The sequence below is a fragment of the Schistocerca piceifrons genome, chromosome 1 (genome assembly GCF_021461385.2).
Source record: "Schistocerca piceifrons isolate TAMUIC-IGC-003096 chromosome 1, iqSchPice1.1, whole genome shotgun sequence".
Lineage (NCBI taxonomy): Eukaryota > Metazoa > Arthropoda > Insecta > Orthoptera > Acrididae > Schistocerca > Schistocerca piceifrons.
The window spans coordinates 97,811,920-97,823,021 of record NC_060138.1 but is presented as its reverse complement, the minus strand read 5'-3'; the positions used below and the strand labels follow the sequence as shown (position 1 = coordinate 97,823,021).

General features: G+C 41.4%; 1 pseudogene; it reads right to left on the bottom strand.

Moving 5' to 3' along the window:
• Positions 1–8,828: 8,828 nt before the first annotated feature.
• Positions 8,829–8,946, bottom strand: LOC124726721 (annotated as a pseudogene).
• Between the last annotated feature and the right edge of the window lie 2,156 nt (positions 8,947–11,102).

The following is an 11,102-nucleotide window of genomic DNA, read 5'->3' as shown; positions in this document are numbered from 1 at the left end:
GCCACCCAGACACAGTGTTTATCACAAATGCGCAGGCCATCTCGGTACGCTCCGTGGCCGACCCACATTCCCACCTATCGCCCCCTACCCGCAGTCCCTGTTCATTTCCTCCATATTCGTTAATTTTTAGATTCCCTCTGGGGGTCGAACGTAAATTTACATCCGCATTGAAGGTTGTGAATTCATTGCCCATCGAGGCGAATCCATTATATGAATTCATTATATTATATAATCGATTCTCCTCAGTGGCCAGTGAATTCACAACTATCTATCCCCAACGCTACTGCCTGGTAAGCAGGAGATCCTGGGTTCGAGTCCTGTTCCGGCATACATTTTCACTCGTCCTCGCTTCTTCCTCGTAAAATCCCGATGCAGTTCGTATTGTTAGTTCCTTCCCTTTTCTTTCCTTTCTCCCCCATCCAGCTCCAATTTACGTAGACATATTTAGATTTACTACAAGCAGTATCACTTGGAAAAACAAAGACGTTCTTGAAACTTCCTGGCAGATTCAAACTGTGTGCCGGACCGAGACTCGAACTCGGGACCTTTACCTTTCGCGGCCAAGTGCTCTACCATCTGAGCTACCCAAGCACGACTCACGCCGCGTCCTCACAGCTTTACTTCTGCGAGTACCCCGTCTCCTACGTTCAAAACTTTACAGAAGCTCTCCTGCGAACCTTGCAGATGGTAGAGCACTTGACCGGGAAGGCAAAGGTCCCGAGTTCGAGTCTCGGTCTGGCACATAGTTTTAATCTGCCAGGAAGTTTCATATCAGCGCACACTCCGCTGCAGAGTGAAAATCTCATTCTAAAGATGCTCTTCATAAGTAATACTTAGTTCACATCAGTGTTCTCCATTGCTGTTGTGCCGGCCAGAGTGGTCGAGCGGTTCTGGGCACTACAGTCCGGAACAGCGCGACCGATACGGTCGCAGGTTCGAATCCTGCCTCGGACATGGATGTGTGTGATGTCCTTAGGTTAGTTAGGTTTAAGTAGTTCTAAGTTCTAGGGGACTGATGACCACAGCAGTCAAGTCCCATAGTGCTCAGAGCTATTTGAACCATTGCTGTTGTCAAAATATTGCCTGAAGTATAGAGTGCCACAAACGGAATGGGAATGGTAAATAAGACGTTTTAAAACAAAGAATGTAGAATTCAGAACCTATTTGATAAGAATCTATGATTTCCTATGCTAAAAACAGTTGTAAGTTGACACTAAAGAAAGAACAAAACCCTGCAACATTTGTGTCGTATGGAATCGCTGGGAGGGGTTAACCCATAATTTCTTTGCGTATCGAGTGTTAATTGTAAAAACTGCTGAGCGACAAAGCTTTTTGTTACAGTGGTAGCTTCAGCACAGTAAAAATGATAAGAATAAGCCGCTAAAATATCTTTCCTCCGTCGGCCTGTAGCCTATTATTACTTGAATTTTATGTAGACTTACCTTACACCTTTCAGAATGGTAATGACTTGGGAGAGGGAAATAGGAACAGAAGCACATTGTTCTACGCAGCCGAAACCTTAGGTAAGAAGTTCTCAGTGTGATGTAAACGACAGTTCAAACCCCACGTTATTGCTACTGTCTACATGAAGTACACCGAGTCATACCGACACAACTGACGAACAGCTGTATCCTTAGATGTAAGAAACGAGTTGTGGCACGTAAAGACAAGAAACCTTACGTCAAAGAGCCACTGATGCGGCTCACTAGCTTGTCAGCAGTTTACGGTCACGTCTTTGTTTTTCTCAGAGGGAACTGTTGGAACAAGGTGAATTCCACGCGTTTGATGTTTTGCCCACACCTGCCTAGCCACAAAACATGGCATCCGGCGAACACTGCTCCCCTGCAAGTAACTACCTTCTTGGAATACTCGTCTCACCAGAACCTGTTACAAGCGGGCTCTTGTGATTTCTGTAAGGATTCTTACCTGTAACTTCGGCACTTGCTTCGAGATCGTCAACACTGTGTAATGAGCAAAATATAAAAGGTGCTGGGGAAGCACACTGAGGCATACTCTAGTGACTATAAGTAACCAAATAAACAAGCAACAAGCTGGTGTCTGCATTATAGCCGACATATTCGTCGCGAGACTGTTCAAGAATTGTGTTGATGATTTAAAATTTATGTCGTTCATACATTGCGCCGACCAGTGTGGCCGAGCGGTTCTAGGCGCTTCAGTCCGGAACCGCGCGACTGCTACGGTCGCAGGTTCGAATCCTGCCTCGGGCATGGATGTGTGTGACGTCCTTAGGTTAGTTAGGTTTACGTAGTTCTCAGTTCTAGGGGACTGATGACCTCAGATGTTAAGTCCCATAGTGCTCAGAGCCATTTGAATCTTTGGTTGTCACCCGCGGTACCCTGACAACACAGTGAATCGTCGACGATGTTCTATGCCCTATCTTGTTGCTTTTCAGGCAACCCACTCTGGCTTGTATTTCACCAAGACAATGCCCTCCCGCTCACGGTGGGAGTTTCTACTGCTTACGTTCGTGCTCACCAAACCGTACCTTGGCCAGCAACGCTGCCGGACCTCTCCGTCACTGAGAACGTTTAAATCTCCTACAAGCTCGGGATTTTGACGGTCTAACAAGCCAATTGGACAGAATTTTCCTTGATGTCCCTCAGGAGAATATCCAACAATTCAATAAAACTATTCCAAGCCGAATAATTGCTCATATAAGGGCCAGAGGTGGATCTACGCGTTTCTGACTTGCGTAGTTTGTGAAGCCCTTTTTTGTTGAATAAATTAACCGTCTTTTCCGAAATTGTTCTCATTTACTTGTCTGTAAATGTACGTCACATCTACCGGTTTACGTCCCAAATTCCTTCCTGCTGCGTCTTTGATTTATTTTTGTCTTAAAGTGCATTTTTTTGTCTTATAGCGCATTTGTTGTGACGGATCACCTGGGATGATGCTCAGTAGGTTATTTTAATTTTGTGGTAGTATGTTCAAAAAGCTTTTATTGTAACGAGCCGCGCAGTGTCTTTATGTACTGGGCTAGGAGACAGCACTTGCCATGATGTTGCGTGGGCAAATACAGCGAGGCGTCAGCATCGGCCGCCGAAGAACGTCGCATGTCATTGCTGCTGAATGAAAGACAGGAAAAAGTCTAGTATTATACGGTCACTCGTTGTATTCAAGACTGACTGGTGTGGATCATTCATTTTGTGCCAGGCCAGTTTTAATCGGAATAATACTGAAGTTGACTGATTTGAAATACGTAAAAATAATTAGTGGCATACGAGGTGCAGTTCTTGTGCTGATTTATGGAACAGTACATCAACCTCAGTTGCAGCAGTTCAGAGGTTTTTTTTTTTTTCGCAGTTGGAAATGATTGTGTGTTGACCTAGAATAGTGACTTTAATTTAAGGGTTAATATTCTCAGAAGCAGTTAATTTTGCTTAAAAGCCATCACGAGCAGCTGCAGTTAATAATTATGCACAGACAAAGTGGGACAGACACTTTAGCACTATACAATAAATCGCCTCCCGATTGGCAGGCTGCCATAACATCATCATGAATTTTAATCCCACTTCTGAATCTATCTGTTATTCTGTCGTTATTATTTCGATGTACAGATTTAACAGCAGGAGAAGGGCTGCATCCTTGTCTCACACCCTTTTTAATCCGAGCAACTTGTTTGTCGTCTTCCATTCTTCTGGTTTCCTGTTAATTATGTATACTGCCCGTCTCTCCCAATATCTGACACCTATTTTACTTAGAATTTCTAACCTCTCGCACCGTTTTACATTATCGAACACTTTATCAAGCCCGACAAATAGTTTGAAGGTGTCCCTATTTTTGCTAAGTCTTGCTTCCATTATTGCACCATGCAGAACGTCGTAACTGCCTATCTGATACCCGTGTCTTTCCTAAAGCTAGCCTGATCGTCATCTAACTGATCCTCAATTTTCTTTTCCGCTTCTGGATCGTGTAAATGTTTAACGCTTAAAACCGAGACGCCACCTCCTACGTTGTTCGAACGACGGGCCGATGTATATGGAACTATCGGATTGTGAAAAAGGTTCCAGCGCGAAGTCGAACACAGTAGTACGTGAAACGCTCCGTATAAATATGTCAAATATTTCCATGAAGAAGAAGAAGAAGAATGAATGAATGAATGAATGAACGAGCTGAGAAACAGAGTAGACGCTCGAAATAGAAAACGACGGAGAAGGAAATGCTCCAAGACCGTTTCAAAGCAAGCACGGATACATTCACTTGAACCTATTTAGTGAAGCCACGGAATATATAAAGATGGACAACGGAACAGATACTTGAATTCTGTTTCCCCGCTGTCTTAATCACTGCGCCACTCCGTAGGCCACGAAGGGTAATAGAAACGAAAATAATAATCTGCACGATCGGAATATTTTGGAAAATGTAATAAAAGAAAAATGAATGATTCTCTTACCCGAGAAGTAAGATAAAACGAATAAAGCAAGAAACTTATTACAACAAAGAGACGCGGAAACCTTTTCTCTACAAAATTTACTAGTGGCGAACATCGATTTACGAATGAGGGAAAATTTCCAGAACTGTCCTTTGCAGTGCAGTCCTGTCCGGAAACGAAATGATGTCGGTGAGGAGAACTGAGTACAGAAAATCTGAGCATTTTGAAGAGTTACGCAACAATGATAAAATTTGGGAAATCAAATGTAATGTAAAAGTGATGGTGTAATTGGCTTGAAGAGAAATCGGTGAGGAATGGTTGATAGATTGAGAAGTACCAATAATCTTTTATCTTGGGGTACACCTTGATTTTTTCGTGTTACCTCAACACTCAGGCAATATGCTATTACAACTTTATTTGCTTGGCCATCATCCACTGCAAGTATGTGAATACTGATTTTACAAATGCGAAAGCTCTTTTCTTGCTTCAGTCTGTTGTATTTGTTACTTATATGCTTCCCATTTTACCTTAAAACTTCTTGAACTGATTTAATTTGTAATAATACACTTTTATGTTTATAGATTAGAAAGCTGTTCACTTCGTAATTTTTACTCAAGTAAATTACTACTTACAGTTCTCCGTTTTTTCGGGCCGAAATATGAGTTTCTTCTTATTTGTTCATAGGCTAGAGATGGCACTATCTTTTCGCTTTTAAAACATCGACTCACTATCGCGCCACGATAGTTTTATTCTGTACTTTTCATATTTCATTATCTGACTGCTGTGGAACGCTTCTACAAGTCTGGGTCTACCTGCAGATTTTTCTTACGAGAACTGTAAGATATTTCAGTCGTAACCTCGTATTCGCTTGGTGTCTATTTCTTTATTAGTTGCGTAAGTTAATCAGCAGACCAGAAGTGGTTTTCCATAGCAGTTAGCTTCCGAAATATGAAAACTGCAAAACCTAAAGATTTTGACGTGAAAATATGTCGATATTTTGTAAGTGAAGTAACAGCGCGACGTAAAACCTAAGACCAAATGAGAAAAAACGCAGATTTCGACCGCAAAAAAAGAATAAATGTAAGTGGTAATTTATTAATGTAAAAATTATGGTGCGAACTGTTATTTAGTGTTTAATTATTACATAGAAGCAAAAACTGTATTATTCCAGATTAAATCTATTACGGATGCCTTAGTGTACAAGGCGAAACGCACGTGCAACGAATAAAATAGGCTGCAGCAAGAAAATGGCATTTGAAGTTATAAAATAAAATCTGTTATTATTCTGAATGATTACCATATAGTGAACAATTCCACAACACTAAACTGTACACTTGGTAGCTGTTTCAGCACATGGTCAGCTTATAAGGCGAACTACAGTCTACTTGTTTCGAGTGTGTTTTTGTACTAAAAAATCTGAATAAGTTTTGCTGATACTGATCTTCTGATATTACCAAACTGTAACCCAGTTCCTCGTCTGCCCACTGTTATCCATTCTTTCTGTTTTCGTCAGAAGGCGCGCGAATCACAAGAATTAAACTGCTCCATATAGCAGTCATCTTGCTACAGGCTTATCACGTAGACAGTATCCTTTTTCGCAACACTGGTGGCGAACGAAATGACTGTGATCATGGTTGGAAAACGGCCATTACCTTTCCAATGTTCGTGCAAAGCGACGCAGTCTCTTTCAACATCAGACACAATGGACACGTCCAAGGAATCTGTGGCGTAGCTTAATAACGTACCCTACCTGATGACTGGAACTTTATGTAACGTAAGAAAACATTGCCTGTATCATTCCTTTATTTGTCATTTTGATTTCCCATTTCGATCTGATGAAAACATTAGATTCAGATCTAAAATTGCCAGCCGAAGTGGCCGTGCGGTTAAAGGCGCTGCAGTCTGGAACCGCAAGACCGCTACGGTCGCAAGTTCGAATCCTGCCTCGGGCATGGATGTTTGTGATGTCCTTAGGTTAGTTAGGTTTAACTAGTTCTAAGTTCTAGGGGACTAATGACCTCAGCAGTTGAGTCCCATAGTGCTCAGAGCCATTTGAACCATCAGATCTAAAATTACTGCCGCAAAACACAGTCTGTCCAAAATACAATGATGAAGCGGTTTACTGAAAAACATCACAGATCACGCTTTTCCTAATATATCCTCTCGACCTACTCTGATCATTATCTCTTTTGAGAAGTAGTTCTTACAAGGAGAGGTCCCCAGCGGTGTGATGGACTTTTTGAAACCGTCTGTACAGCGATGTGGGTTAAGATGCCATGTACCACACACTGCATCAATTCACCCTGATGGGCACTCGTTTGCGAATAATTGACGAAAAAAATCTAAACTTTGTGTGCCACTCAATAGCTTAAAAAAGTTGAATTATTGAATCTGGTTATGAGGTATAAGGGATGAGAAAAAAGCTTTGCATGGGAAACGTTGTGGGCTCGAATCTTGTCAGGGGCAGAAAACTGGTTTTATTTTTAAATCTTTTTCGAAATGACTTTGATCATCATTTTTATTCAGTTAATTGATTTAAGTATAATTTTTCAATTCCATTCCCTTGTCACATAATTTTAATCGTAATATCAACTTCTTAATTTGGTGTCATTTTTTCCCTTCATTTTTGCTCCACTTGAAATCCTTGTACAAGTGTTTTTAATTAATTTTATGTATTAATTTCGATTTAATTTCTTTTGTTCTATCACTCTGTTTTTTCGTCCACATTATTTGCGTTCATTATATCCATTTCTCATTTTGCTTGAATTTTGTTTTACTTGTAAACTCATCTTTCATGAAAGTTTTCATCTGCGTTATTTTGTACATAGTGCAATAGCTTTCAGGTTACGTTCTAAATGTTTGTACGACGATTACCGTAAAGAGGAAAAATTGCACATCTGGTAACAAAAATACATTTTTCATACCGTTGCACACATATAAATAGATCATTCCGTCTTTTTTTTTTAACTGATGGTTCGAAATTTTCAAATAATTGAATATTAAATAGATAATTACAATTAAATTCATATTCATAAAAATTGCAACTGGAAAAAGAATGATAGAAAGAAAAAGTTAAACAAAAGCAAAAGTTCATACGGTGATTAAATTGATGAACAAAGTAAGAGGACAAAAAAATACATTCAAATTAATCAATTGTATAAGAAAGTAATTTGGATAAATGCCGTGTGGCTAGGACCTCTTCTCCCGGTCGCCTGGTGCAAGTCTTTCAATTTGACGCCACTTCCGCGACTTGCGCGTCGATGGGGATGAGATGATGATTAGAACAACACAACACCCAGTCCCTGAGCGGAGAAAATCTCCGACCCAGCCGGGAATCGAACCCGGGCCCCTTTGTACCGCATTCCGTCGCGCTGACAACTTTTTTTCTAATTTCATTTTGTTCGTTCATGTTCGTTTCATTTGTTCCTTGCGGACGTCCCGTGACACCCGATCAAGTCCGTTGTCGTTCCATACATTCAGCTCTTTCTATTATAGAAGGCAGCTAACCCTCTGACCGAACTCGCCGAGGTACCGTGCCGGCAACGGCTCACCTATCGGGGCGGACATTTGACGAGACTGGAACCCACAACCTTCTGCAAGTGAAGCTGTTACCCTATCCATTATTCCACGAAACCAGACTCAAAACTGAAACCGTTTTTAACGCTTTTGAGTGACACAAAATTCCGAAATTTTTTCGTCAACTACTCGCATACGAGGGCCCACCAGGGTGATTGGCTGCAGTGTACGTTACCTGCGATGTTACCCTACACCACCATACAGATACTTTCAAACTGTCGTTCGCGCCTCTGGGGACCTCTTCTTGTTACACATTTTCAGTTTTTAATTGTAAGTGTTCGTTGTTTACTAAAGGATTAAGCTTCCCTATGTATCATCCACTGTTTCTGGCATGAGTGAGACAGAAGATATTTGTGCAGTGTGATACTATGACATCTGAGGCGATGACGACATCCCCCCCCCCCTTTTTCTCAACCTGTCCAAACTACTAAGCAGATTAAACGATCTTACGTTCCACGTTCCGACCAGTAGAACACCAGTTATATTTGCTTCCAACATACGGGATGAACATTAGTAAAACAAACAAACTGCAGGTACGGATTCATGACTGGATATGGAGCAAATAAGGTCCTATGAACATGTCTCCGGAAATGAACCGTAATGGTAGATAGCGCTGACGAAAGACAATTCCTCTGACCACGAGCCTTGTGTGTAGCAGGATGTGTGATTGACGCAGTGTACTATACTCCTCCCGCACAGGCCATGACGGCCCAAAGGTAACCGACCGGCCGCCGTGTCATCCTCAGCCCACAGGCGTCGCTGGATGCGGATATTGAGGGGCATGTGGTCAGCACACCGCTCTACTTCTCAATCAAGTACCTCCTCAGTTTGCCTCATAAGGGCTGAGTGCACCCTCGCTTGCCAACAGCACTCGGAATACCGGATGGTCACCCATCCAAGTGCTAGCCCAGCCCGACAGCGCTTAACTTCGGTGATCTGACGGGAACCGGCGTTACCACTGCGGCAAGGCCCTTGGCTCAGCGTATTATAAGCAACAAAATATTCCGACATTCATATCGGGATGAACCGGAAATGATATTTGCGTACGACCAAGCAGTTGGAAATGATCGATAGGCAGCACGGCTATACCAAAACAAGTTCCCTCACAGACTCCAACCACTACGTAACATTTCAAGACCTCTTTGTGTGATCGTGGGAACTTTCAGATAGACGAAAGGGTAGGGGGGCAGAGAACTGTGCGTGCACCAGATTTCGAGGACCGGTTTCTATAGGATACTAAACCGAACCATCGTTCAAGCTCCGGGCAAGTGGCCCGTCAAGATGGTGTAAGCCGAAGTATGTTTATGTGACAGGACACTACCTTCTAGCTAGTATCCCTGTCACTTGTAATTTCACAGAGGCCACTTTGAACATCTGTTGTAATCCGATGCAGCTCTGTACAGTGTTCCAGAACAATTTGTTGTCACTGTACGCACACCGTCTATTCCCGGACACATTACATAGAACATTTTTTCCTCCATTTTCAGTCAGAAACCCGTCCCTGCAATTTGTCGATTTTATTAATGTTCATTCTGTGTAGTCACAAGTGTCTAGTTATCGAACGGTTTCTAAAATTTACATGTTTTTCACGAATTACAGATTTTTCTCTCTGAATCCTCCGTATACAAACGTACAGCGTTACTGAATATTCATTGAGGTGATACAGTTTTGTTAGATATTAGCAGCAGTAGCCTGCTTTGTTAGAAATTTATATCTGTGTGGATGACTTACATCGGTTCACTGCTGTGCTTTGGGTTTTCTCCTGTATAGATACGGCTCAGAAAATATCCATGCTGACGCACTTTCCTTTCCAAATTTCACAGTTTTAGAAGATCGGATATGTCGTAGACCGATAGTGGAGCTAAATTCTTTATAACTGTGCACAGTCTTCATATTCTCATTGGAGCATCGTGACAAGACTTATTTAGTCCACGGGTTTTTTACGTAACTGAATTAACATCATTGTGGCATTTCCACAGCGCAGGAATGGGAATAAAGAACGGTTGGAGTGTCACCGACCAAGCAAACATGACAGATTTCCCATCCCATAGCATAAATGCCTACCCGCGGTAATTTTGTTTCAAGATTAACTCATAAATCAGGGAAACGCCATGCCAGAAATCCATATACACGAGGGTGACAACGACAATGATGTGTTGCATTGCCACTTGAACGATAATTGTGTCATAAGTTACTTTGGAATTATTATAGAACATTATTAGATAGCCTTTTCAGAATTGCTAAGCAGTAAACGCATTGAGCGATAATTACAAAAACAGGTGTCGGGCGATAATTAAGGGAATCAGCTATCGTAACGAGAGTGTTTAGCACCTGTGGGTGATAGTATTATGCACCAACATGAGATGTTTAAGGAAGAGTTTCATGTTTGGCAATGCATGTTTGCTGTTGGAATATTGCTTTTGATGGTTCCGAATGGGATGCTAACTTGAAGTACTAGATAATGGTATAACTTAATCTCGAAAAATGTTTTGGTAAATACGAGTATGTCACACATACAACAACTGGTGCGTAACGTTCTCAATACTGATTAGTTTGGCAGTTGTACGACGGGTTCACAACAGGCAATCTGGATCACCTACAATTACTGATTCTCATACATCGCGAAATAATGCACGGCCTTAATTACACCATATTTTAATAATAGCCAACTATGCAAATGTCCCAGGACTCCGATTCCCCCAAACATTTGTCCATCATGAATTCAGTATTTTGTAGCCAAAACCTTGTCGTACTGTCTAACATATCATATATATAGTTCTTATCTTGATTTGTTGGTTATTCCTTTGCCCATTCATAAGGTCGCAGGTCTTATGAAATTAGTGCAGTTTCAGCATTTTATGAAAAGACGCTTAGTATGTATAGGCCATGTTAATTTGTATTCGTGTCGTTAACATATTTACTTTGTAGTGAGTGTTACGTGCGTGCATTCATGATACGTAATTACATTATTTTTAAATGAACCAACAAACTTACGTTATCCGGCGAGGAAAGAAAAGTACCGGTGAAGAGAGGTGCTCCTGTCAATCTGTGTTTATTATATATTACTTTCAATAATACTGGAGGATCATTTTGCTACATTTGTTGTTGATGGTCGAGTTCGAAAGACTATGAA